The sequence below is a fragment of the Panthera leo genome, chromosome A3 (assembly GCF_018350215.1).
Source record: "Panthera leo isolate Ple1 chromosome A3, P.leo_Ple1_pat1.1, whole genome shotgun sequence".
Lineage (NCBI taxonomy): Eukaryota > Metazoa > Chordata > Mammalia > Carnivora > Felidae > Panthera > Panthera leo.
Window position 1 is genome coordinate 95,539,203 of NC_056681.1, and position 27,368 is coordinate 95,566,570.

A 27,368-nucleotide genomic window follows, 5' to 3' on the forward strand; every position below is an offset into this window, starting at 1 on the left:
CATTCATTTAGTGTTGACTGTGTTCCTCAGCTAGAACCAACCAGTTCCCTGAGGCAACAACACTCTTACTTTCTGCATCTGGAACAGCTAGACCGGCCTGGCTGCATCTAGCAGTCCCTGTTATTATATGTCAAGTACAGAAAACATTAGCCAGGTGCCTAAGCAAAAATGACCAAGGAACATGTTGGAAGTGGTTTGAATGGGAGAAAGAAACCCCTTCTAATTACTATTGGGGAGCTTCTTCGCTCTCTTCAGGTTATCACCTGTAGGGATAAACATGCTTGAGCTAATGTTCTCCAGAAAAATCACAATTAGTTCTCGAATATGAAGACTCTAGTTTGCCCAACTAACAAGTCCTTGTGGGGAAGCATTTCCTTATTTTACCTTAAAATGAGAGAGAATAAAACATTGTCTTATACCAAATGGATATTGGCCAGATTTGTCTCTTTGCCCTCTTAGACCATTTCTCCATACAAATCCCCCATATGATATGAAATGATATGGGTAGTAGGAATTGGGACTGGAGTTAATGGAAAACACTGAATCAGGTGTCCAGAGCCCAGAGTTTTACTTCTAGCTCTGCCACTGAACTAGCTGTGTGAGTATGGATTTGCCATCTCTTGGTTGCCTTTTCTTATATATAAAAGTAGGGAGTCAGAATAGATCTGTAAGCTATCTATAAGCTGCATGAGATTGAATGAGTCCAGAGGAAATCTGCATTTATTTCCTATGCCAGATGTCCTAATGCTGGATAGTAACAGATTTTGAAGCATTAGGAGCATATCTCATCTACGGCTTGCCTTTGATTGTCAATCAGGCAAAATATATGAACTGAGTCTTCTCACCTCCTCAATCTCTTGGTTTTAGTAGAGACCATTCTTTTACATTCAGGAGCGAGCACCCTCAGCTCTCTGAGCTCATGGACCTATCAGAAACTTTTTTTGTCTTATTAGGAAGGAGTGGGTAAAGCAATTTTTACCCTGGTGCTAATATTTTCAGAAAAGGATTTACTGGTTTTAACTGAGGGTAGTAGTGAAATTTGAAGGTGGAATTTATGGGAGAACTTGAAATGTTTTGGTGACAAGTTTCTTGGAGAGCTGCTTTTAGGATGGCAGTAGAAGGAGTATGTCATCCTTTGAAATCATTCTGTGTGCAAAAGAATTGTTTTTCTGTTCACCTTTCCAAAGATTGAGATGAATGAGGGTAAAGAAAATTGTTTCAGGATATTAAGATCCAAAAGTTATGGCATAGTTTCACACCAAACCCCTGAATTTGGTTCAAACATCTTTCCCTTTCCCAATTTGCCTTTCTAGATCTAAGGTGGTTCCCATCTGTCAGTTCTATCCCTATCCATATGTTGGGATATTTTTGACTTTCTTTCCATCTCTTCTGTTTCTCCATGTACACCTGTAGTGGTACAAAAGCAGAAGCCACCTAGCACTTATGCAAATGGAACGTGCAACTACTCTGATTAGCATGTCTCAGGTAGACCTTTATCTTAGATTTGGATATCTAATTAATTGGATTAACAAGGTTTTATCTGAGTGCCTGATAGCAGCTAGGTAGTGTGACTGGTGAATGCTAGTGGTTCAAATGCATGTCTCCTGTGGCTGAAACACTCTCTGTTATTTCCATTACTGACAAGTCTTGTTAGAAGAGATTTTAAATGGGAACCCTCAATTATCCATGCCCACTTCCTTGTACACATGAAATCCTTTATATAATAATTAGGGCAATCAAATCACAATGGGAAAAACAAGTTGAAAGCAAAGAAAAACATTTCGAGTGACTTTCATTAAGTTTCCACCCTTTCAGTTTACTGTCTCTTCCTCATAGGTCTAAGATTGGTGACCCTGGAGTCTTACAAAGTTCTGGTCACCAAATTACAAAGAAATAAAGTCGATCATGATCATTATTTTGAACTTCCCTAATTAAAGAAAAAAAAAAAAAGTAGACTTAAACTTGTAGATACTTGAAAAAAATCAAGAGTAATTGAATAAAAAGGATTTCTGCTTAAGTAGGATTTTCAAGTAAGTGGATCCCCTTCCTTTAGGCAGTATATCCCAAAGAAATGTGGAGTCATAAATTATGAAAAAGGTTGCAGGAACCCAAAGGTGTTATTTAAAATTGATTGGCCTAAAACCATCTTGCCAATGAAACCCATGAGAGTGGGCAGTGCTAGAGCAGAATCCTCTTAAGGGTATTTTGTTTGGAATTAAAAATGGATTTAGGGGAATATAACTGCCAGCTTCAAGCATTATGTTTTAATTTTAGAGCTTCAGGCACAGTATGCCCATGTCTGAGCTATTGTCACTGCTGTGATTCTGGAATCAGACCATTATAAAAACAAAAAGTTTTGGCTGACTCTCTGCTTGGGTACCTAGTAGCCCACATGGTCTCCCCATTCCTTAGAGAGGACTCAGTCTGTGTCTGCCAGCTGCTCCTTGAAGTCCTCCTTCTATGTGCCACCTGTGAACTATTCTAGGCATGGTCTCTCAGTTTTCTACAAGCTTATAGGGAAGATGGTCTATCCTGGTTATTATTTTGGTCCTGTTATTAGTCTTTTTTTTTTTTCCAAGTTGATGAGCAAATCAGGACCCAAATGCTTCCCGATGAGAAGCTAATAAATAATAATCATAACAAGTCAGGGTGTTGCTAAACTTAGCAACTCTCTCATTCCCAAAACTAATCAAGGGCCTAATTCTTATCTCTTCACCCTTAATAGCCATCACAGTAATTCCTGCAATGAGATTCAGGAGGTGCCAATTTGACAAAAGCATCAGTTTTGCTGTTAGAATCAAAACACTTTCAACTAACAACAAACATCAGGTATAGAATGCTTTTACATTGGGATGAAGACTTAATAGAATAGATTATGTAATAGAGGATTTAAAAACAAGCAGAAAATGTCACTGGTGGTATGTTTAAAGGTGTATCTGTCAAGACCCAGTCTCCAGAGAGAACTTAAACAAGAAATATGAGTAAAGGTGGGCAATGATCAGCAACTGATTCTACATTCACTGCCTACAAAATAAAAATTTAGAGCCAACATGTATTCAGTTCACACAATATGCCAGGCACTGTTCTAAGTTCTCTCCATAAATGGACCACATTTAACCCTCACACCAGCTCTATGAACTAGAAGAAACCTCATCATGCCCATTTTACAAATGAGGACATGAAGTGAAGTAGTATACCCATGGCCACGTGGAGTCTGGATACATAGAGGTTTTAGCAGGCAGTCTGGCTGGAGGGTCTTTGCTGATAACCCATCCCCCTCCTGCCCCTCCATAGAACCAGCATATGCAGTTCGGTTGCCCATATTCTAATCTATTGTGGGGGTCGCAGTGGGGAAAGAAGGTTCACATAAATATGTAAAGGTGCTTTATGGTTTCCAACAGCACCTTTACTGCTTCAGGGTTTGGGATGGGTTACATGTACATACTGCAGACAGAACAAAACAATCTGTGGTGAATGTCAAGAATATGGTTCTTAGTTGTGTCATGATATTGTCGCTCGGGTTTCCAGCTGTTATGATTCATTGGGTCCTCTTTTGAAAAAAGTGCTATTATGTTTAGGTAGCTGGCTTCTCAAAGTGTGAATTATAGATTTTGCAAAACATTTACAGAAAAAAGGAATTTTAAAGCATTCAATTCTTTTTCTCACATCTGCTCATGATGGGGCCAATTATTTTTAGTCGTTGTAAGAAAACATTTTAAAATCATTTATCTGAAGACTTAAATCTGCTCTTCCTCATAAGGACAGGAGGCTATCTATATGGCTACAATAAAAATAAAAAATAAATAAATAAAATAACAAAATAAAATAAAATATTGATTTCCTCCAAATGGTGAAGTTTGTGTTCTTCACACTTTCAGAGCTATGTCAGAGCTAATAATCCCTAGAATTTGTTCCCAAGGTGAGATTGCCTTGCTGCTGTAGAAATATGGAGATCAGGAAATGATCATATAGCAATTGGGATTTGAATATGGAACATAAACAACTCAGAGACAGCTGAACACAAATTGCATCAGAAGCACCAAAGATCAGAATCAAAATGGCAAGGAGGAGGACAGAGGTGGGAGAGGGCTCAAGAGCACTATCAAAGGCCATCCTTTGGACATACTTCTTGAAGATGGGTTATATATTCAAGCTACCTCTATCATGGGAAAATCCGTATATGATAGCCCTGAATGTCAGAGCACCACATACTTATTTATCTCCTGGGAAATACTCATTAGGAAAAGTTTAAAGTACATTATTTCATCAGTTGGAAACATTTCTTAAAATATTACTCTGGGAAAGCTCTTCCTTCATGAAGACAATGTTCAAGTCATAAAGCAATTTAATTTATTCCTCTAAGCCAGAATATAGTTGATTATTCACACATTAACACAGCCTTATGTGGACACCCAACCAAGCTTGACCTCTCCCTCACTAGCAAGTCTAGATCATAGAAAGAATCCAGTAGCTTGATCAACATTGAATAATCACAAAACACACTAACTGAGCGGAGGGATCTATAACCTATGTTTAAATAGGGAAATGCTCAATTAAGTGGAAACTCAGCTACGGATTTGTTCCCTTCTGCTAATTTCTCTAGGCCCTGGACGTCAAGGAAAAGTGGGAAAGGGAAGGATAAATAGCAATGATTGAGTCCCAAAACACATTCAAGATAATATCTGCATTTGGTCCAGTCTCTGACATCTTCTCTTCTAAGCAACGAGAATGGCATTAAACGTCTTGAACCGAGGGGCTCCAGGGCAGCTCAGTCAGTTGAGCATCTACTCTTGATTTCAGCTCAGGTCATGATCTCACGGTTCGTGTGGGGCTGTGTGCTAATAGTGTGGAGCCTGCTCCAGATTCTCTGTCTCCTTCTCTCTGCCCCTCCCCTGCTCTCTCTCTTTCAGAAAAACAAAACAAAACAAAAAAAGAATCTTGATCCTGACGCTGGACAATCTACTATAGGAGTATAATAAAATTCTATCATATTGTTTAGGATGGAATTCCTCAGCAGGAAAATATGGATGATTTTCAGTAATGATGATTTAAACAGCAAGGGGTTTTTTGTTGTTGTTGTTGTTGTTTTGTTTGTTTTTTTGTTTGTTTGTTTGTTTTTTGGTCAGAATGTCATTTTAGCTTACCAGAACATTCATTTCAGAACACTCATCTCAATTAAATGAAGTTGGCCCATATTCATTGTTGGAGAATATGTTTAGGCTGGGGTTTCTTATCCAAAACTGTCACTGAAAGGAAGATAATTTTAAAGTGTGTTGCACAAGAGTTTGCCACTATGGCCTGAAATTGAAGGGTTTCTAGAGCTGATGATAGCAGCTAATCACCTTGATTCTAACTGAACTGAACTTGAATCTATCTAATTCTAACATTGTAGCCAGTTTGTGGTCAAACATATCTGTTCCATTTGACCCCTCCCTGCTGAGGTAATTTTTTATTACCTGAAATGGCTTCTGGTATCAGTTTTCCCAGGGGAAATTTCCATCAGGACAGCTGATATTTCTTTATCTCCCCATTTCCCAAGGAGGCTGGATACATAGGAAATTTAGAAAGTGAGTCATCTTCCTACAGCCTCTGCCTTTCCTGCTGTCACCACTAGCCCTGGTAGCAGCCCGTTTGCCCCAGGATCTCATCACATCGTGCCTTCCTGGCTCCCACGAATGTCACTAATGATGGCTGGGGGAATTCATCAGTCCTCTTTGCGTGGGTAGAAAATTGTGAAGAGGTTGTGCTTATAATGACCATCTATTTAATTTATATGCCCTTGACCAGTCTTTGTCCTTCTTGGCTGAATGAAGTTTCCAGGATACCTGAAAGCCAAATCCTCACCCCAACCCAACCCTACACAATTGTGTGCTTCCCACTGTGATCAACTTTCCAAGAGGATTACAGCCCTGTACAGCTCCTCCCATTATCATTCCTTAAATCCTCATCAGTCCTTCAGTCCAGTGGATTCCAACTCCTACATAATGTCCAGTCCATTCCTTCCTATCCACTCCCATTGGCACTGCTTAATTCATTTTTATGAAAATGATGGTCATATCCACTGAGACTCACAACCACTCTCCCCTACCTCAGCCTCCCTGGCTTCAGCTCACTCTGGCTTCAGCAATTTAAGTCAGATTCACACATCCTCATGCTTTTACACTGGCTTCTGCCTGGAATGCCCTATCTTCCTCTTCTTCCCCCCCCCCCACCAAGAAAATTCACATTTTTTTTTTCTGAATGCTCCCTCTCCCTCTTTTTTTTTTTTTCTTCCAGGAAAATTCACAATTTTTCCTACAAGGCTTAGCTTAAATGTCACCTTATCATCACAACCTTATCTAATTCCTATAAACAGAGTTTATCCAGTAGGCTCCTGGAGCATTTTAAAATACTCTTATTATGATACTTTTTATAGTAGATTTAAGTTGTTTATGTGACTTCGCCTATTTCCAAGTGTTATTATTTTTTTTGACTCTTCAGGACATATCCTAAGGGCCAAAATAAAGTCAGCTTACACTGCACAGGGTTGAAAGAAGGAAGAATCCCCTGTATGTACCCATGGCACCCAACAAACATCACAGTCATCAACTTCCCTCCATTCTACACTCTCATGTCTCTGGTTCCATTGTTTTAAGAACTAGATTTGTTTAAAAGTCCACTTACACTGTGATAATAATGGGTATTTCCAGTTTAAGAGAGAACTTCTATGCCTCAACCCACAAGTTTCCTGTCACTGGGCTGGCTTTAGAAAAGCCAGCTCAAGAACCTTCTGAAATGCAAATATATAGCTCCATCTTGGAAGATTCTAATTTCATGTACATATGGTGGCACGTTACACACTGTGTAGTAAGCTTTCCAGACAACCTGTGATGTTCTAGCAGGTTTGATTTCCTCCACCTTTGTTTCTGAGAGTGGGGATACTCAGACCTCATTGAAGTCTGTTGGGGGTGTGTCTGAGGACTGTGAAACCCTCCAACTTCTCTCCAATCCTCTTCTAGAGCCTCTGCTAGACCTCCCCACTTCACGGATACAATATCTGTTTAGAGGGAAGGAGAATCCATGCTTGATCCCTCTTTCCCCATGGACCAAGATTAGAACTGGCTGATCTGATTGCTCACTGTGCTGTGCACGGGGTCAAGACAAAGGTGAGGCAAATGAGGCAGTACCTTAGGTAGAAAATTTTAGGGAACTCCAAAAATCTCAGTAACCAAGATAAATAATATTCTTACACAGTATTTTAGGAAATAGAAATTAATGCCAGAAAATCCACGACGAGCAAATTATAAACGTTGCAAATAAAGGTAGGATCAGTAACAGAAGCTGGAAAAAACCAGCAGTACTGATCCTGTCTTTATTTACAGTGCTGCTATTTTGTTTATGATGGGTGAGTCTTTCCTTAGTCTTGGCTCTGCACCAGAGTTTCTATCTATTAAAGTCTTTACTGCACCTGCTATATGAGAAAATTCTCCCCAAAAGTCTCAATGTCAGTTGGTTTTCTTTTTTTCCCCTACATTAGTGGCAAAAGGGCTGACTTTTAAATTTTATGAGATGACACCTTGGACTCCAGATTTGAAGACCTGTTTGAATTGTGGTGTCTTTTAGGTTGTCTTGCTCCAAATGCATTTCTTCTCAATATTTATCACAGTGACATGGGCTTTTTATGGCACTCTCAAGTGCTTCAGAGAAAATGGAGAGCATTTTAATACTGCTGATTTACTCTTTCAGGTCTACGGTAATTTCCTTACTGCCTAATTATAAGGCTCAGTTTAATTTACTCTACACATAATGTTTACTGATGCACATATGGTGCCACATTTCAGGAGACTGTACCCAGAACAGGTATTTTTGTCAGGCTTGGAGCATGGAAATTTTCCTTCATTTACAGAAAAAAAAAAAAGGCTAAGAAATTAATTGTCTCAACAGAAAATGTCCCCCACAGACAGAAAGACAGAGAGAGAGACAGAGAGAGAAATCACATCTACCTTTATGAAAAAAGTACAGTCTCTTTAAATGCTTATTTTAAAAGCGGAATAATGATTATGTATCACATATGTACAAAGATTTGTAGTTACCCACAAAATTGGGAGGTAGGGATTGGGAAAAAGGAGAGACAGGAAAGAAAAGCAATAACATCTTCTGGGCTCATTTCTCAACTATCTCTGAAAAAGGAAATACGGATTCAGAGACTCTTAGAGGTAAAAGGGTTTTTCCTAGGGCAAAAAATTCTTTATTTGGCCTCCTTAAGACCCCTCCATCAGCTTCCAATTTAGAGATGGGAACTTATCCCTTAACCTAGCAATTTTAGTTGTTAGAAATTGAGTTAAGATCAGTGATTTTGTAATTATCATTAATGTTGTGTGTGTGTGTGTGTGTGTGTGTGTGTGTGTGTGTGTGTGTGCTTTTGGTTTTTTTTTTTTCCAAAATGGATGGTGTTTGTTTGTTTTTACCTTGCCTACGTTTGGGGCCCAGATAAAAGCTTCAGTAAAGAACTCTATTTAGAGTTCTAAAGGCCCACACAGAATGACTATTATTGCACATGAATCCCTGGCTTCCCAATCAGGCTTGTCTTCCCATAGCTCTAAGTGCTAAGAATGGATGCACTTAGGGACTGAGTAGCTAATGCTGTCTTGTCACTGACATACCTGAAATTACCAACTCTCTTGGGACCCATTCCTCCCATTTGTACCTGGTTATGTGCAAAGGCCAGAAAAGCAGACTTGCCCACTGAAAATGTGTGATATTTGTTTAGTGGCTATTCTTTTCTTAATACTTTATCTACTATCCCTACAACAGTTCTTTGGAGGGGGCATTACTGTCAAAGGATTTTTTTTTTCAGAGTAAACTATTGAAGTCCCAGCAATAAAATTAAATTTCTTACTGGTACAGAACTCTTACTTTAGAAAATCCAAGTGGGCCGACTCTGAAGCATTTCCTTTTAATGACTGTAGTTGTCAAAGTTGATACAATTTCATCTTAGTTTATAGCTTTTATTAAAATTCCCTTAATAGGATGAGTGTCAGGTAAATAGTAACTAATCATGAATCTTGAGATTTTCAATAATAATCATAATAATAGGCTTCCTAATATAATCACCACTTTTTTTTCCCCTTTAACCATCCATATCTGTGTCCAGTCCAGTGCAAGAACCTGAACCATGAATGAGATTCTGATAATTATTTTTCTAATTAATTATAAGGAAGGGAAGAAAGTAAAGGACTTTCACTTTTTCTAGGGGATATCTGATTAAATGCAGATCAGGAGACAGGCAGACCTGCCTGGTATATTCAGTGGGAAACAATTGAATGGATTAAGTCCTGGTGTTCCAAGATTAAAGGAGAACCATTTGTTCTGAGGACTTGGGTGTTAGGAAGAGATTTTCCATCTGACCCAACCATGTGTGTTTGGCAAAAGTTTGTGTGAATAACCACTCTTAGCCCCTCCTTTCCCATTCCACAGTTCCCCAGTTTGTCACTGAGTATACCAATCCTGTTAACTATTAAGGGTGGGACTTCTATATTTTTATTTGATTCTTTCAATTTCAGCAAGGATTAGACTACCTTAAATAGCTGTACTCTAAATTGCAACAGGTGTAAAGGGGGTGACTAAAAAGCTGTAAAGCACCTTTGGTCATGGGCAAGGTGGGAGATCTGGGTGGTTGAGCAGGGAGAGGGAGGGCACAGAGTTGCAGGGGCAGGAAGAAGTCATCACTAATGAAGCATGCCTGACTGAGATTTTTTTCAGCCCCTCCTTCGAAATCCTCAGGTTTAGATCAATGTGGCCCTGACGCTGTATCCATAGTTGCCATAATAACTAGTTGAAAGTGAATCACTTGTGACTGATCAGGTAGTCATTTTGTCTATATATCACCATAGCAACCTGCTTGCCTGGTGCTCTTTGGGTGAATTCTCTGTGTGTTTAGCCAGTCTGTGGAAGTACCCTCAGTGGGGTTTTTTGGTGTTTTTTTTTTTTTTTTTTTTTTTTTTGCCAGATTAGGAAGAAATATCAGAATTTGGAGTTTAGTTCACTATACAGCACCTATGTCAAGCAGGTCAGGCAACCCAACCAGATACCCTCCTAAGTCACAAAGTTTGGGGGAAAAGCCAATAACTTCTAAGCTTACATGTAACCTTTCCTTGTCTCAAAGCTTCTGCTAGAAAAGTAATTGCTTAGAGACCATTTGAATAACCTATGTTTTCTAGCAGAGTGTGAGGCAAAGGGAGAAAAACAGTTGACTTGGTCAAATAATACCAGTCATACTGGCCATTTGGGGGCTCTTTGAGACCATCTCTGGTCTCCTCTGTTTCTTAAGCAGGTGGGTCCAGCAAATGCTCATTCATAGGTAAGCAGTGGGTGAATGGAGCCTGAAGTAGCCAGGGAATTGCAGTAGCAGTGCAACAGAGTGACATGGTCAGAGTGGGATGCTGTAAGACTGAAATCCATTGACGAAACCATCTAGAACAGGTCTCTGCAAACTACTACCTTTGGCCCAAATCTGGCCCTCTGTCTGTTTATGTAAATAAAGTTGTATTTTCAGCTCTTGTGTTGCAAAGGCAGTGTTGAGTAATGCCAAAGAAGAGATCAGCTGCCTGCAAAGACTAAAATATATACTACCTGTCCCTTCACAGGAAAAGCAGGCCAAACTTTGCGTACGTCTACTTGAGATAAAACAAATGTGGTGTGAGAGCACAGATTTCCCTGAAAACTCAAGGGGCCTTAAATCCAACTCAGTCTCCTGCCTTTCCCTGAAACATCTTTAGCACCAGTGTCATTTTATAGGATTTCCACACACTTGGAAATGTGGAGGAATCATTGGGCCTCTGTCTGAAATGAAGTCCCTCTAGGGAAAAATTCAGCAGCTGTTGGAAATGCAATGCTGTGCAATAGTTAAAGACAAGAAGCAAAGAAGTATAGCATATGTTGGCAGAACTCTGGAGAGCGAAGTTAGCTCAGAGGCACACAGTTAGCTATAATTGGAATAGAGCAGAGGAGCATGGTGAGTGGTTTTCCGTTTTGGAAAATGTCATGAGCTCTTTAATGACCACAAATGGTCAGAAGCTTCAGAGGTTCATTTATAAGTAACATCTGAACCAACAAGTAAGGGCCCATCATTCCCCTTCCTTTACCCAACAGCGTCTTATTTCCCTTGTCTCCCATCCTCAAGTGAACTGAAGTGGCACTCATGTGATACCCGGAGTGGAAAATGGTGAGTTTTGTCCTGGCTCCTCCCAGGGGCTCTTGTATTTACAATGGGGGATCTTCTGAGACCCACAGGACTTCTGCTGTAAGGTGGAATGTCAGGAAATTTGGACGTGTAGGGCCAGATGATCCTACCTGGTACAACTTGTACTACACTGTGGCAGATATGTAGGATTGACCCCGCCAGAGAGAAATATGGTTTTGGAGAGTTGTTCTCTGTATCTTCCTTGAAACTCTTTAACCGCATGTCTTTTATAGGCTTCTGCTATTAACCTGCCATCAAATCCATCCATTCAGTGATTGTTTTTCCAAATTGCCTATGCAGTTGTGGGGGATAGAATGTTTTGAGTAGCATTTTATATGCCTGCTAAGGGTCCTTGATGGATGAACTTACCTGATGCAACTTTTGACTTTATCACAGTAGATTCAAACAGCTTATACCCATTCGATGCCAGCTAATCAATGACAGATATTAGATACTCAGAATGAAATGTTCAGGTATGTAAGTTTAGATCCCCTTTTGTGGTAAGCAGTGCTGGAAGGGATATAATACTGGAAGGTGAGTGGTTGACTAGATGTGGGAGTGAAGGACAGAAAATAAGATGACCTTTGTCCAATTGGGATTTGTGAATTTGAATAGCCAGATTTATAAACACATGGACCTTAAGTAAAAAAGCACTAATCTTGGAATCAGAAGACCTGATTCTGGCATTTTCTGGGTACAACCAGTAGACCGTTCTCTTTCCTTATCTATACAACAAATAAAATGATATTCTCCCTATAAACCATATCTCTCACCCCCACCATGACTTTGTAAAGAGGATCACATGAAATAATGTCTAGGAAAGTTCTCTGCAAACTGTAAAAACAAACATGCGCAAGATTATTATTAAAGGTAATAAGCAGCCAGAAACTGAGTAGACTTTCCAAATATGCAGGAAAATCATTCTGCTTTTCAGTTTGGGTTAAGGGATCTGAGCAAAGTAGTTATACGAGAAATGCCTTTTCCACCTTCAACTATGCTACCTAAAATTCCACCTTTCTGAAAAATGCCAAATATTCTGAGCTAACAAAGTGGGTGTTTGAAAGTATGTCTGTCCTGATGGAGGGGAGAAGAAATCCTGAAAGAACCATTAAGTGACAAAAAATCTTAAGTAATATGATGTGAAGGAAATGTAACAAATTTGGACTCTTAAAGAGTGTTTCTTAGGCCAGGCTCCAACATATTTAATAGGAGGAACTCATGATTACCTCTAAGCAGCATCATTTACGAAGCCAGTCAGGTATGTGTATGGTCAAGTTATCCTTATAGCATTATTAGTAAATGGAAATTGAGACAGTAGAGAAGTTTTCAGCAGTGAGAGTGGATGGCTTGTCTTGCTTTTTTCTGGGTCCCTGGCCAAACATAGTGCTTGGTAAACCAGAATTCCTCAAATGCTAGTAGAATGAATAAATGAGTTAACACCAATTACTGAGTAGAGAGATTAGAATAAAGTAAGAAAGAGATAAAGCATATTTTTACCCTCTGTGAACTTCTTATTATTCTTAAAACAGTATTTCTGGTGCCTTGAGCTAATTAAATTACTATCTACCCCATTATATTTTTGTGCATTTACTCTGATTTTTTTTCCCTTTGGCATAACATTTAAATACCTTTAATAATAGTGCAGCATTTGTGTAGATTTTGCTTTATGGATCCTTTTCTCCCCTCCTTTGAGATCAGAAATTTTCTCATCCTTTTTGAGATTTGAAATGCACAATTGAAGACAAATAATCAAGGGATTTTATTAATTTTTCAAAAAGAAACATCTAGAGCCAAGAATATGCATTGAGAAAGGATAGTCTCATCAATAAAGGATTGTTTGCAGTGTTAGAAAAACTGGACACCCACATGCAGAAGAATGAAATTAGACTTCTAACTTATACCATATACAAAAACCAACTCGAAATGAAGTAAAGACTTGAATGAGACCTGAAATCACTAAACTCCTAGAAGAAAAAAAAAGGGGAGGGGTAAGCTCTTTGACATTAGTTTTGGCAATGTTTCCTTACATAAAACACCAAAAGCAAAGGCAGAAAAAGCAAAAATTAAGAAAATAAAAAGTGGGACTATATCAAACTAAATAGCTCTACACAGCAAAGAAAACCATCAACAAAATTAAGAGGCAACTACTGACTGGGAGAAAATATTTGCAAAACATATATCTAATAATGAGTTAATAACCAAAATGTATAAAGAAACACATACAACTAAATAGCACACACACAAATTTTATTTTAAATGGGCAGAGAACCTGAATAGTAATTTTCCCAAAGAAAACATTTAAATGACCATAAGTATATGAAAAAGCGCTCAGCATAACTAATCATCAGGGAAATGCAAATAAAAACCAAAATAAGATATTACCTCATACCTGTTAGAATGACTATCACTAATAAGACACGAGATAACAAATATTGGTGAGGATATGGAGAAAGGGCAACCCTTGTACACTGTTTGTGGGAATGTAATATTGGTGTGCCCACTTTGGAAACCAGTATGGAGCTTCCTCAAAAAATTAAAGACAGAATCGCCATAAGATCCAGTTAATTTCACTTCTGAGTATACAATTGACCCTTGAGCAACATGAGTTTGAACTGCACAGGTCCACTTATATGTGAATTTTTTGTTTTGATAATGCATTATAGTATGATACTATAAATGTGTTTTCCTTATGATTTTCTTAATAACTTTCTTTTTTCTGGCTTACTTCATTGTAAGAATACAGAATATAATGCATATAACATACAAAATATGTGTTAACCAACTATTTATAGTATTAGTAAAGCCTCTGGTTAATAGTAGGCTATTAGTGGTTAAGTTTTGAGTGAGTCAAAATTACATGTGGAATTTTTAAGTTTTTATTTTAATACAAATTAGTTAACATACAGTGTTATTTTAGTTTCAGGTGTACAATATAGTAACTTAACACTTCCATACGTCACCCTCTGCTCATCACGACAAGTACCCTCCTTAATCCCCATCATCTATTTAATCCATCCCTCTACCCACCTCCCCTCTGGTAACCATCAGTTTGTTCTCTGTAGTTAAGAGTCTGTTTTTTGATTTGCCTCTTTCTCTCTCTCTCTTTTTTCCCCATTTGCTCATTTGTTTTTCTTAGATTCACATATGAGTGAAATCATATGGTATTTATCTTTCTCTGACTAACTTATTTCATTTAGCATTATACTCGCTACCTTCATCCATGTTGTTGCACGTGGGAAGATTTCATTCTTTTTATGGCTGAGCAATATTTCACTGAAAAGTTCTATGTGGATTTTGACTGCCTGGAATGTTAGCGCACTTAACCTCCCCTCCCACTTCACCCCCTGTTGTTCAAGGGTCAACTGTATATCCTAAGGAAATGCAAACAGGACATTGAAGAGATAACTGCATTCCCATGTTCACTGCAGCATTATTCATAGTAGCCAGGATGTGGAAACAACCTCAGTGTTTATCAGTAGATGAACTGAGAAAGGTATAGAAACAAAGAAATATTATTCAGTCATGAGAAAAAAGGCAATCCTGCCCTTTATAACACGGATGGGCTTTGAGAGCATTATGCTAAATGAAATAAGCTGAACAGAGAAAGACAAATACCTCATGTTATCAATTATATGTGGAACTTTAAAAAAAAAAAGTGTAACTCATAAAAGCAAAGTAGAAAAGTGGTTGCCAGGGGTTTGGGGGCAGGGGAAATAGGGAAGGATTGGTCAAAGGGTATAAGTGTTCACTATAAGGTGAATAAGGTCTGAGGATCTAATGTAAAACATGACTATAGTTGATAACACTATATTGTAAGATTAAAATTTGCTGAGAGTAGAATTTTGTCTCACATACACACAAAAAAAGAGTATATGCAGTAATTGGTATATTAATAAATTAGATGGGGTAGGATCCTTTCACAATATTTATGCATATCAAATAACCATGATGTATACTTTGTAATTTTTTAAATGCTTATTTATTTATTTAATATTTATTTTTGAGAGACAGAGACAGAGCATGAGCAGGGAAGGTGCAGAGAAAGAAGGAGATGCAGAATCCAGAGCAGGCTCCAGGCTCTGAGCTGTCAGCACAGAGCCAGACATGTGGCTGGAACTCACAACCTGTGAGATCATGACCTGAGCTGAAGTCGGACACAGTCAACTGAGCCACTCAGACACCACTAAATGTTAATTTATTTTAGAGAGGGAGAGAGAGAGAGAGAGAAAAGGGAAGAGAGAGGGGAACAGAGGATCTGAAGTGGGCTCTGTGCTGACAGCAGAGAGCCTGATGTGGGGCTTGAACTGGGACATCTCACGAACCATGAGATCATGACCTGAGCCGAAGTCAGATGCTTAACTGACTGAGTCACCTAGTCACTCCGACTTTATTATTTTTTCTTAAAGTTGATTTATTTATTTTGAGAGCAAGAGAGAAAGCATGAGTGTGCATGTACATGTATGCACAAGTGGGGGAGGGGTCAAGATGCAGAGCCTGAAGCAGGGCTCCTTCCCACAAACTGCGAGATCATGACCTGAGCCAAAATCAAGAGTCCCTCGCTTAACAGACTGAGCCACTCAGGCACCCCATGATGTACACTTTAAATATCTTACAATTTTATTTGTTAGCTATACTTCAATAAAGCTGAAAAAAAAAAAAAAGAATTTGTGTCCATCCATTAAAAAGAATCACAGAGATAGCCTCTCATTGGAAATTAAAATTGAACATGTAGTCTTCAAAATCTCATCTGAGTTTAAGTTTCTATGATTCTCATTGGCTGTGGAGAGCCATTTTTTTCTGGTTCTGTCTTTTTCAGGGACTGTTTCATATTCATCAAATGGTTGTGGGTTTTTAGACTTTGTGCAAAACACTTTGCAGTATCTATTTGAAGGTGGCTCAATATACATCATACACTCCTCATATCCCACCCTGTAGGCAGACAATTTCTGGTCATTTGAGACAGTCAATTTTTCCTTTTAAGTTTGTGAGTTACACTGTGTCTATCCTCATCGCTTTGTCCTCCCATGAAATAAGGAAGTAGATTGTTAGATTAGGGACCATCCATTGCCTGCATTCCTTTTGGTTTGCTGAGGAAAATGCAGTTATTTACATTGATGAATAGCCTTAATTGGGTAAAATAGACTGGTAGTGCTGAGCTAATACCTTTAAATGTCTTGTCTTATGCAATTAATATTCCCTTGTCACACATACATTTAAACAGTTGGAAGAAAGCCTTGTGTTCTTGACTCCTGTCAGACTTAACAAATGATTTTGTCAAGTCATTCCTTTCTGCCCTGGTTGATTGATAGCTAAATTTTGGTCTTCTAGCTTATGTAAAAAGTGTTAACTATGCCTTTCAGCTTGTAGGCAAGGGCATTTAGACCATTCTAATAGTCAATTTACAGAAGAATTACATTGCCTGTTTACTGGAGGGGTCAAAAAATATGCCCCTGTTCATCAGGGACACAAATCACAGGGCCCATGAGCTAATGAAGGCAGTATTTATGAGTCCCTGCATTTGCCGGATGATACCAAGTTCAAGGTGCCCCTGGTCGTGGCTGCTGAGGGCTCTGGCTCACAGTTTTGGGTGTGCCTGTGCTCATGGACTATGTAATAGGTAGATATATTTAATACGAATAGGGTTCGATTCTAAAAGTCTTAAGAATGAGAATAAAAGCTATCATGCTAGATTGTGACAGTACTAAATTTTATCTGAAGGTTTCAGAGATCTCTCTATAATAAGGCAGATCCCTGCTAACCTCTGCTGCCACCTGGCTTATAGATGTGTATAACATACCATGATTACCATCTCAAAGCGTGCGAAGTGGATCCCAATCATTTCTGGGAGGAGTCTCACTCCCCTTGTCTTGAGCCTGTGTTGAGAATCTCCCAGTGTACCATTTTAAAACACTTTGACCAAGTTTTGATAAGATAGTTACATAAGACCAAGTAGAACCCATCAATATGTTTTTGAAATAGATACATCTTGAACGATGAGTCCTCCATTTTTTTTTTTTTTTTACAGACTACTAAAGCCCCAGGAAGTCACAGAGTCTCATAGTGAGTATCCAGCAGGTCCCTTTCAGCAACTGGAGTGGGGATTCATTAGGACTCAGCATCACATCTGCCTCTGGAGGGACCACTGATTCCCTCTTGTGGTGTCCATCTGCCACTGGGTCTGTTCTTCCATTCTCTCCACTGTGGTTTTCTTCTTTGTGCTCTTATTATCTTTGGCAAAGCTTCCAGAAGTCTTTATGCACTTCACTAATTAATCACTAAGCTGGAACACATATGTGCCTGCAATTTTGTACACTAACATCCTATATACCATTACTTTTGGTTGATAATGTATGCAAAGCTGGCATAATGTAGACATATGAAAGGTTGCGTATATTCATTTATCTCATGGACTCTGAGGCCAGTCTGGGTTCAAATTCTGCCACTGCCACTTATTTATTAGCCATGTGAGTGTGGGCAACTGACTGAATTCTATTGTCTCAATTTCCTCACCTATAAAATGGAGAAAATAGTAGCCAGCTCTTTTCAGAGAAATAAGCAAGTTCTTCTAAGCGTTCAGAAGAGGCTCTGGCACAAAGTAAGCATTAAGTAAAGTTTGTTATTATGAAATATTAACTTCCCCCAATCCTTCACTGCTCTCCTCCTCACCGCTTTTCCTCCCTGCCCCACTGTGCAGTCTATTTCTGCCTCCTCTGTACCACCTCCAGAGGTGCCTTCTGCCACCTCAACTTTGCTTCCTTGTTGGTTGTTTCCATAACATTTGTTTCAAGGAGGGCTGTGTACCTGCTGGACTGAGGCCCCCTGGGGATCCACAATAATCCCAGGACTCCCTCGGATCCTAGAGCAACATTTCACTGCTTCTTCCACTAAAAGCGATTGCCCTTGCCTATTGTGGAGAGGGAGAAGGAGACTTTAACTTTGTGTGTCCTGGGCAGAAAATGGAACCAACAGAAGGAGTCAAGCCCAACCAAGGATGAGGCCCAACCAACCTTTCCTTATCTAAGTCTCTATGACTTTTCTCTTAAGTACAGCTTTTGAACTGAGGGATTTGTTAAATCTATACAAATAAGAAATTGTAGCTGTGATATGTTTAAGCACAGCCCATGGCTGCATAATGGAACATGCAGAGCAGACTACTTTTAATCTAGTGATTTTGGTAAAATAACTGAATTGGAATGATCTGATTGATCAGAAATTTATTTTGATGATGTCTCTCCAAAAAGATGATTAAATGGCCACAAAAACTTACTCTAATTAAATATGTATATTATCTTATGAGTTATCTATTGTGAAAATAGTTCAATATAACATCTCAGTGGCACCCAGTAATAGTATGTGTTTCTCACTAGTTCGGAATGGTGACCTTGGTTGGACCCTCTCATGTGTCTGGGCTCAGTTGCTCTTGATTGACCTAAGATGGCGTTCATGGAGATGACTGAGGTGACTCAGTTCTATTCAACACTTTTGTTTTCCTTGTTGGGAGATAAGTGGTCTAGCCCAGGCATGTTCTTCTCAAGGAAATGACAGAGAATAAGACCAAGCAACCCTGGTGGCGAATGGGTCTTTCAAGCCCCCACATGCATCATGCTGGCCAACATCACAGGCATTAAGCATGTCACAGGGCCCAGCCCAGAGCCAGAGAGGGCAGTCACTACAGAGTTACGTGGCTATGGGCATGCATATGAGGAGCGGTGAATAATCGGGCTCATTAATAAAACAAATCCACTACAATTATTTAAGTTGGCCTCAGTGCTTTTTACTCCATTGAGATATGTTCCAACTTTTATCCTGGTTGCATTAGAACTCCTAGAGGAAAAATCTAGAGGGCAAGAATTGTTTATCTGGCTAAACTAAACCATTATATGTTTGCTGTTGGGGCCATGTACACAGGTATTGCTAATGATGACAGCTATGCTTTGAATTAATCCAGTAGAGCCTGAATCTGGGGTGGGGATGGGAGTGGGGAGGGATATGGGGAAAAGCATGAAGTCTTATAACTCTTCTTATTATGTATATTTTTTTCTTTTTAGAAGTAATTGGTTCCATTAGGTAAAGAAGCTAGTATCCCAATTAAAATGATTTAGCTTCGTAGAAGATAGTCAGCGCCATCAGGATAATGAAGTGAATGACCAAAGAATTTTGTGTTTCTCTTGTAAAGAAAACAAAATAAAGCAAAAACAGTGATTATTCTTTAAGTGCTCTTCCACAGCATCATAGATACGCCTCTGCTCTCCCCATCTGCCCCACCCCCAGCCCAAACAATGAACAATGCCATCATTACCAGTGGACTGTGTACATTGATGGCACCTTAGCTTATTAAAGTGGCTTTCTGTGGATTACTGCACTGACTGATTACCTTAATTGACCTTCAGCCTGGTTAAAATTTGCCTGACTTAATGAGGCTCAATTTTTCTCAAGCCCCCTAGGCTGGATGGCTCCTGGACCAGACACTTTGTTGCTTTGATTTTTCATTTTTAATAACAGTTACACCCTAAAGCTTAAGGAAATATGGTAAAAATATGTCACTGATCATGAAGAGCCCTCAAGCAGCCACATGCATGGGAATATTTAAAGTTTCAAAGTTTTGAGCCCATTTAAAATTATCCTGTACCCCAAATTTGACCTTGGTTTGTATAGCCTACAAAATTCTAGTGAAGAAGTTAATACTGTTAACAAGCTTTTTATAAATATCTGTCTAAATGACAAGACAGATGTCAAGCAGTGAAATATTTGTTAAATCTCATCAGCCCAGCCTAGACACTTGGATGTTAACTTTTATTTCTAAAAGTCAGGATGGCAGTGGATTGCTCAAACATGCACAAACAATTCTTCCTAAAGACTAGAATGCAAAAAGATGTAAATTGTGGGGAAATTTCAGCAAAGAAAGCTTTCTCACTATAGGAAAAATAGGATTGATTAGTATTAGCTACCTGTGCTGAGGAAGATTATGAAATAGTATTTGAGCTCAGCATAAAAGAATGCTGTGATTGATTAGTCACGTCTGGTATAGGCATAGAAAGGAAATGTAGCATACTTTCCATTCCTATCCTAGTTCATAGTTTCTGATCTTGTTCCTTGTAAATAACCCTGCATCTTTAATTATTTCCTTTAAGTGTTTCTATTTTTTACACCTTCTGCTCATGCTTGAGTAATTGCATTATTATTCTACCAGATCTTTTCTTTATTGGCCATATTTTTGTTTTTGAGTCAGCCTCTGAATTCCTTTCCTGTGTTTGGGGAACTCCTCATTATATGAATTTTTGGATAAGAAGCCAATGGCCAGTATCCTTCTTGCACAAACACTTTTCCCCAACACCTTCTTTCTTTACCATTGCAGCTAGGTAAGGGTGTTGGCACATGACCCAGGATTCAAGTCTGTATTTCACACAGATAAAAATCAGGTGCATCTGCCTAAGACTTTGAATCAAAAGCTAATGACACAAAGGCACAAGGTATACTAACATTTCTGAGTTCTGTCCCTTCTTTGAACTAGTGGAATGGGCTTTCCGCTTGAATCTGCCATAATTAGTTTCTAATGTTTGCAGCTAAGAGCTTGACTGATACAATAGGTCTTCCAAGGCAGTGCTCCTCAAACTATATTGTATTTAGGAATCATGTAGGCATCTTATTAAAATGAAGATTCTGATTGAAATGCAGGTATGGGATGGGGCCTAAGGTTTGCATTTCTCCCATGAATTGGCAGTTATGCTGGCCTGTGGTCTACCCTTTAAGTAGGAGGGGACTGAGAAAGGAATGGCAGCCTTAAACATGGCAGAGTTAGCAGGAAAAAAGAAAAGAAAGAAAGAAAAGGAAATCTCTTTCAATGTGTTCTAGTTAAGATAGGGCAGACCAAGTAATAAACTTCAAAATGAGGGGAGGAGTCAACATGGCTGAGAAGTAGGGGGACCTGAAGTTTCCTTATCTCTCAAACACAGCAGTATTTAGGCCAGAAGCCTTGGAATTCCAGGAATCTGGGCTACAGAGTGACAGAAACATTTCCAGGGGCCCATGGAGACAGCTTGGTAGGATAGAGGTGCATGCTTGCAAATTGGGAGAAATAAAATCGGCAGCATAGGCACAGACCCGGGGGGGGGAATCCCCTTCCACAGAGAGACAAAAGGAAGAGAAAGAGAGGCTGTGAAAATGTGGGATTGTGTTTGGACAAGAGAAAACCTCTCTGGACCACAGACCTGGAATGGAAAAAAATGGAGAGAGTCAGTCTCTAACTTGCAGACAGCCTTAGGAGTGACAATCCAGGGTGGTGTGGCTTTGTTGGGACTGCAGTGCGCTGCCCTGTGTGCACGCATTGAGGAGAGAAGGGAGCTAGCTCTGGGCAAGCTCAGAGGCACACTGGGAGAAAGCATTCTCCTTCCTTGAGTGCTGTGGTAAGAAAGTATACTGCCTCTCCAAGGATAAAAGACCCTGTAGGTGCCAGCCAGAGGCCCTTTGTTGGCTGGGCAGGGATGGCACTACCCCAGAACTGGTGTGGGGTGGAGTGGGATCCTTTAAGACATCAGGGTTTGAATCTCAGCTGAGCGCCTGGGAAGCACAGGAGACTGTGGAGCAAGACAAAGCGGCCCAATCATGCCCGCACAGCACTGTGAGGATAGCCTGAACAGTGTGGTTTGGGGCACCTCGTCGAGGGAGGAGAGACTGAGGTGTCACCATTTTTTTCCCCATCACCAACATGGTGGAGCTTCATGGAACAGGATAGTGGGCCCTCAGCGGAGGCGCGACCTGCCTGCACCAAACTGTGCCCCTCCATGCCTGGTAACTGTGTGTCTACTAGAGCAAGATTGACACTGACCAACCAGACAGCCCGTCCTCCAGACCAGCACAGCCACCTGTTCCAAGGCACTATCAGATATCGGTCCAGTGTTTTTGCATTTTCTGATTTGATTCTTGGTCAATTCTTATTTCTTATACCATCAATAAAAATAAACTCAAAATGGATGAAAGACCTAAATGTGAGACAGGAGACCATCAAAACCCTATAGGAGAAAACAGGAAACAACCTCTTTGACCTCAGCCACAGCAACTTCTTACTTAACACATCTCTGAAGTCAAGAGACATAAAAGCAGAAATGACCTATTGGGACCTCATATATATATATATGTCTTACCCTTATTTTTTCCTTTCCCTATTCTGATTGTTGGTTTGTTTAAGCAGACATTTTTAATCTATTCTTTGTACACTTCTTCTATATCTCCTCTTTCTTTATTTTCCTCTCTCTGTCTCTCTCTCTGGATTAAGCTGTATAGGTTCTCCAAAACTCTGCCTGGTCATTTTCTCTTTGTTTTCCCCCACTTCTGTCATTTCTCTCTTTGTATGGGATAAGGCTTCTTCCACCCACCCACCCCTTTTTAAATTTTTTCCAGGGTTACTTCAATGAACACATCAAAGCACACCTGGTGGAAGGTCCAAACCACTACTACAAGTAGGGAGATAAAGCAGCCAGAGTCACAACAACAGAGAGCGTGAAACACACTCCAAAAACACTTCCTGAAAGGCCAGGCCCTGGACAGTGTATGGCTTTTTTTTATATATAGTACTACTCACAGGTGCAGGACACATAACAAGCTCTTAATACATGTAAAAGACAGAAGACTAGCCAAAGTGATGAAATGGAAGAATTCTCCTCAAAAGAAATTCCAGGAATAAATGACATCCAGAGAATTGCTCAAAACAGATATAAACAATATATCTGAATAATAATTTAGAGTAATAGTCATAAGACTGACTAATAGCTGGGCTTGAGAAAAGCATAGAAGACAGCAGGGACTCTGAGTAAATTAAGCTATAAATGAGATGCAAAATAAACTAGATGTAGTGATAGGAAGGATGGAGGAAGTAGAGGGGAGAATAGGTGAAATAGAAGATAAAATTATGGAAAATGATGAAGCCAAGAAAAATAGAGATAAGAAAACAGTGGACCATGAGGGGAGATTTAGAGACCTAAGTGATTTGATGAAACACAATAATATCTGTATCATAAGAGTTGCAGAAGAAGAAGGGAGAAAGGGGCAGAATGTTGGTTTGAACAAATTATAGCTGAGAACTTTCCTAATCTGGGGAAGGAAGCAGACATCCAAGTCCAGGAGGTGCAGAGAACTCCCTTCAGATTCAACAAGCACAGGCCATCACCACGGCATATCATAGTGAAACTTGGCAAAATACAAAGATAAAGAGAGATTTCTGAAAGCATCTAGGGACAAATGGGCCTTAACCTACAAGTCTAGACACATAAGGGTAGCAGCAGACCTCTCCACTAAAACTTGGCAGGCCAGAAGGGAGTGGCAGGAAATATTCAATGTGCTGAATAGGAAAAATATGCAGCCAAGAATCCTTTATCCAGCAAGGCTGCCATTAAGAATAAAAGGAGAAATAAAGGCTTTCCCAGACGAACAAAAACTGAAGGACTTCATGACCACTAAACCACCCTACAGGAGATCCCAAGGGGGACTCTCTGAGTAGAATGTTGCAAAGACTACAAAGGACCAGAGAAATAACCACAAGCATGAAACCTACAGATTACACAATGACACTAAATCCATATCTTTCAATAATTGCTCTGAATGTAAATGGACTAAATGCCCCAATCAAAAGACACATTGAAAGTGAGGGGATGGAGAACCATCTATCATGCTACTGGAAGTGAAAAGAAAGCTGCAGTAGCCATACTTATATCAGAAAAACTAGATTTTAAACTAAAGACTGTAACAAGAGATGAAGAAGGGCATTTTATCATAATTAAGGGGGCTGTCCATCAAGAAGAGCTAACAATTGTGAATGTTTATGCTCCCAAATTGATAACACCCAAATATATAAATCAATTAATCACAAACATAATCAATCATATTGATAATAATAATGGTAACTGTAGGTGACTTTAATACTTCACTTACAGTAATGGACAGATCATATAGGCAGAAAATCGATAAAGAAACAATGGCCTTGAATGATACATTGGACCAGATGAACTTGACAGATATATCCAGAACTTTTCATCCCAAAGTAGCAGAATACACATTCTTCTCAAGTGCATATGGAACATTCTCCTAACTAGATCACATAGTAGGTCACAAAACAGCCCTCAATAAATTATATAAAAGGATTGAGATCATACCATGCCTATTTTCAGATCACAACACTATGAAACTTGAAATCAACCTCAAGAAAAAATTTGGAAAGCCTCCAAATGCATGGAGGTTAAAGAATATTCTACTAAAGAATGAATGGGTCAACCAGGCAATTAAAGAAGAAAAAATTTAAAAATATATGGAAGCAAATGAAAATGAAAACATGATAGCCCAAACCTTTTGGGATGCAGCAAAGGCTGTCCTAAGAAGAAAATACATTGCAATCCAGGCCTATCTCAAGAAACAAAAAAAATCCCCAATACAAAACCTAACCTCACACCTTAAGGTACCAGAAGCAGAACATCAAAGAAAGCCCAAAGCCAGAAGAAGAGAAATAATAAAGATTAGAACATAAATAAACAATATAGGATCCAAAAAACCAAACCAAACAATAGAACAGATCAATAAATCTAAGAGCTGTGTTTTTGAAAGAATAAACAAAATTGATGAACCCCTAGCCAGACTTCTCAAAAAGAAAAGAGAGAGAATCCTAATAGATAAAATCATGAATGAAAGAGGAGAACCACAACCAACACTACAGAAATACAGTTATTAGAGAATACTATGAAAAATTACCTGCCAAGAAACAGGACAATCTGGAAGAAATGGACAAATTCCTAGACACCCACACACTACCAAAACTCAAATGGGAAGAAATAGAAAATTTGAACAGACCCATAGCCAGCGAAGAAATTTCATCAGTTATCAAAAATCTCCCAACAAATAAGAGTTCTGGGCCAGATGGCTTCCTAGAGGAATTCTGCTAGACATTTAAAGCAGAGTTAATATCTATTCTCCTCAAGCTCTTCCAAAAAAATAGAAATGGCAGGAAAGTTTCCACACTCATTCTGTGAAGCCAGCATTACCTTGATTCCCAAACCAAAGACCCCACTAAAAAGGAGAATTACAGGCCAATATCCCAGATGAATATGGAGGAAAAATTGTCAACAAGATACTAGCAAATCAAATTCAACTGTATACTAAAAGAATTATTCACCACGAACCATTGGGATTCATTCCTGGAATGCAGGGCTAGTTCAGTATTTGCAAATCAAACACTGTGATGCATCACATTAATAGAAGAAAAGATAAGAACTATATGATCCTGTCAATAGAGAAAAAGCATTTGAAAAAATACAGCATTGTTTCTTAATAAAAACCCTCATGAAAGTCGGGATAGAAGTAACATACTTTAACATCATAAAAGCCATATATGAAAGGCCCACAGCTAATATCACCCTCAATGGGGAAAAACTGAGAGTTTTCCCTCTGAGATCAGGAACACAACAGGGATGTCCACTTTCACCACTGTTTTTTAAACTAGTGTTGGAAGCCCTAGCCTCAGCAATCAGACAACAAAATTAAAAGTCATCCAAATTGGCAAAGAAGTCCAACTTTCACTCTTTGCAGATGACATAATACTCTACATGGAAAACCCAAAAGACTCCACCAAAAACTACTAGAACTGGTACATGAATTCATCAAAGTCGCAGGATATAAAATCAACATACAGAAATCGGTTACATTTCTATACACCAATAACAAAGCAATAGAAAGAGAAATCAAGGAATGGTTCCCATTTACAATTTCACCAAGAGCCATAAAATACCTAGGAATAAACCTAACCAAAGGGGTAAAAGTTCTATATGCTGAAAACTGTAGAGATCTGATGAAAGAAATTGAAGAAGACACAAAGAAATGGAAAACTATTCCATGCTCATGGATTAGAAGAACAAATATTGTTGAAATGTTGATACTACCCAAAGCAATCTACACATTCAATGCAATTCCAATCAAAATTGCACTAGCATTCTTCTCAGAGCTAGAACAAACAATCTCAAAATTTGTATGCAACCAAAAAAGACCCCGAATAGCCAAAGTAATGTTGAAAAAGAAAAAGCGGGAGGTATCACAATCCTGGGCTTTAGCCTGTACTACAAAGCTGTAATCATCAAGACAGTATGGTATTGGCACAAAAACAGACACATAGACCAATGGAATAGAATAGAGAACCTAGAATTTGACTCACAAATATATGGCCAACTAATCTTCAACAAAGCAGGAAAGACTATCCAATAGAAAAAAGACAGTCTGTTTAGCAAATGGTGCTGGGAGAACTGGACAGCAACATGCAGAAGAATGAAACTGGACCACTTTCTTATACCATAAATAAAAATAAACTCAAAATGGATGAAAGACCTAAATATGAGACAGGAAACCATCAAAACCCTAGAGGAGAAAACAGGCAACAACCTGTTTGACCTCAGCCACAGCAACTTCTTACTCAACATGTCTCTGAAGGCAAGGAAAATAAAAGCAAGGATGAACTATAGGAAACTCATCAAGATAAAAAGCTCTGCACAGCAGAAGAAACAATCAACAAAACTAAAAGGCAACCAGCAGAATGGGAGAAGATATTTGCTAATGACATATCAGATAAAGGGTTAGTATCCAAAATCTATAAAAAAATTACCAAACTTATCACCCAAAACCAAATAATCCAGTGAAGAAATGGACAGAAGACAGGAATAGACACTTTTCCAAAGAAAACATCCAGATGGCCAACAAACACTCACGTTCAACCAGATGCTCAACACCACTCACCATCAGGGAAATACAAATCAAAACCACATTGAGATACCATCTCACACCAGTCAGAGTGACTAAAATTAACAACTCAGGAAACAACAGATGCTGATGAAGATATGGAGAAAGAGGAGCCCTCTTGCACTGTTGGTGGGAATGCAAACAAGTGTAGTCACTCTGGAAAACAGTGAGGGGAGCTTCCCCCAAAAATTAAAAATAGAACAACCCTACAACCCAGCAATAGCACTGTTAGGAATTTATCCAAGGATACAGGGGTGCTGATTCATAGAGGCACATGCACCCCGATGTTTATAGTTCACTATCAACAATAGCCAAATTATGGAAAGAGTCCAAATGTCCATCAAGTGATGGACACACTTTATTATTATTATGCTATCATTTA

At 39.0% G+C, this 27,368-nt stretch overlaps 1 protein-coding gene across 10 annotated transcripts in view; it reads left to right on the plus strand.

Moving 5' to 3' along the window:
• The window catches only part of CTNNA2 (catenin alpha 2), a 1,100,619-nt gene that overhangs the window by 829,082 nt on the left and 244,169 nt on the right, over positions 1-27,368 (plus strand). The window lies entirely within an intron of this gene.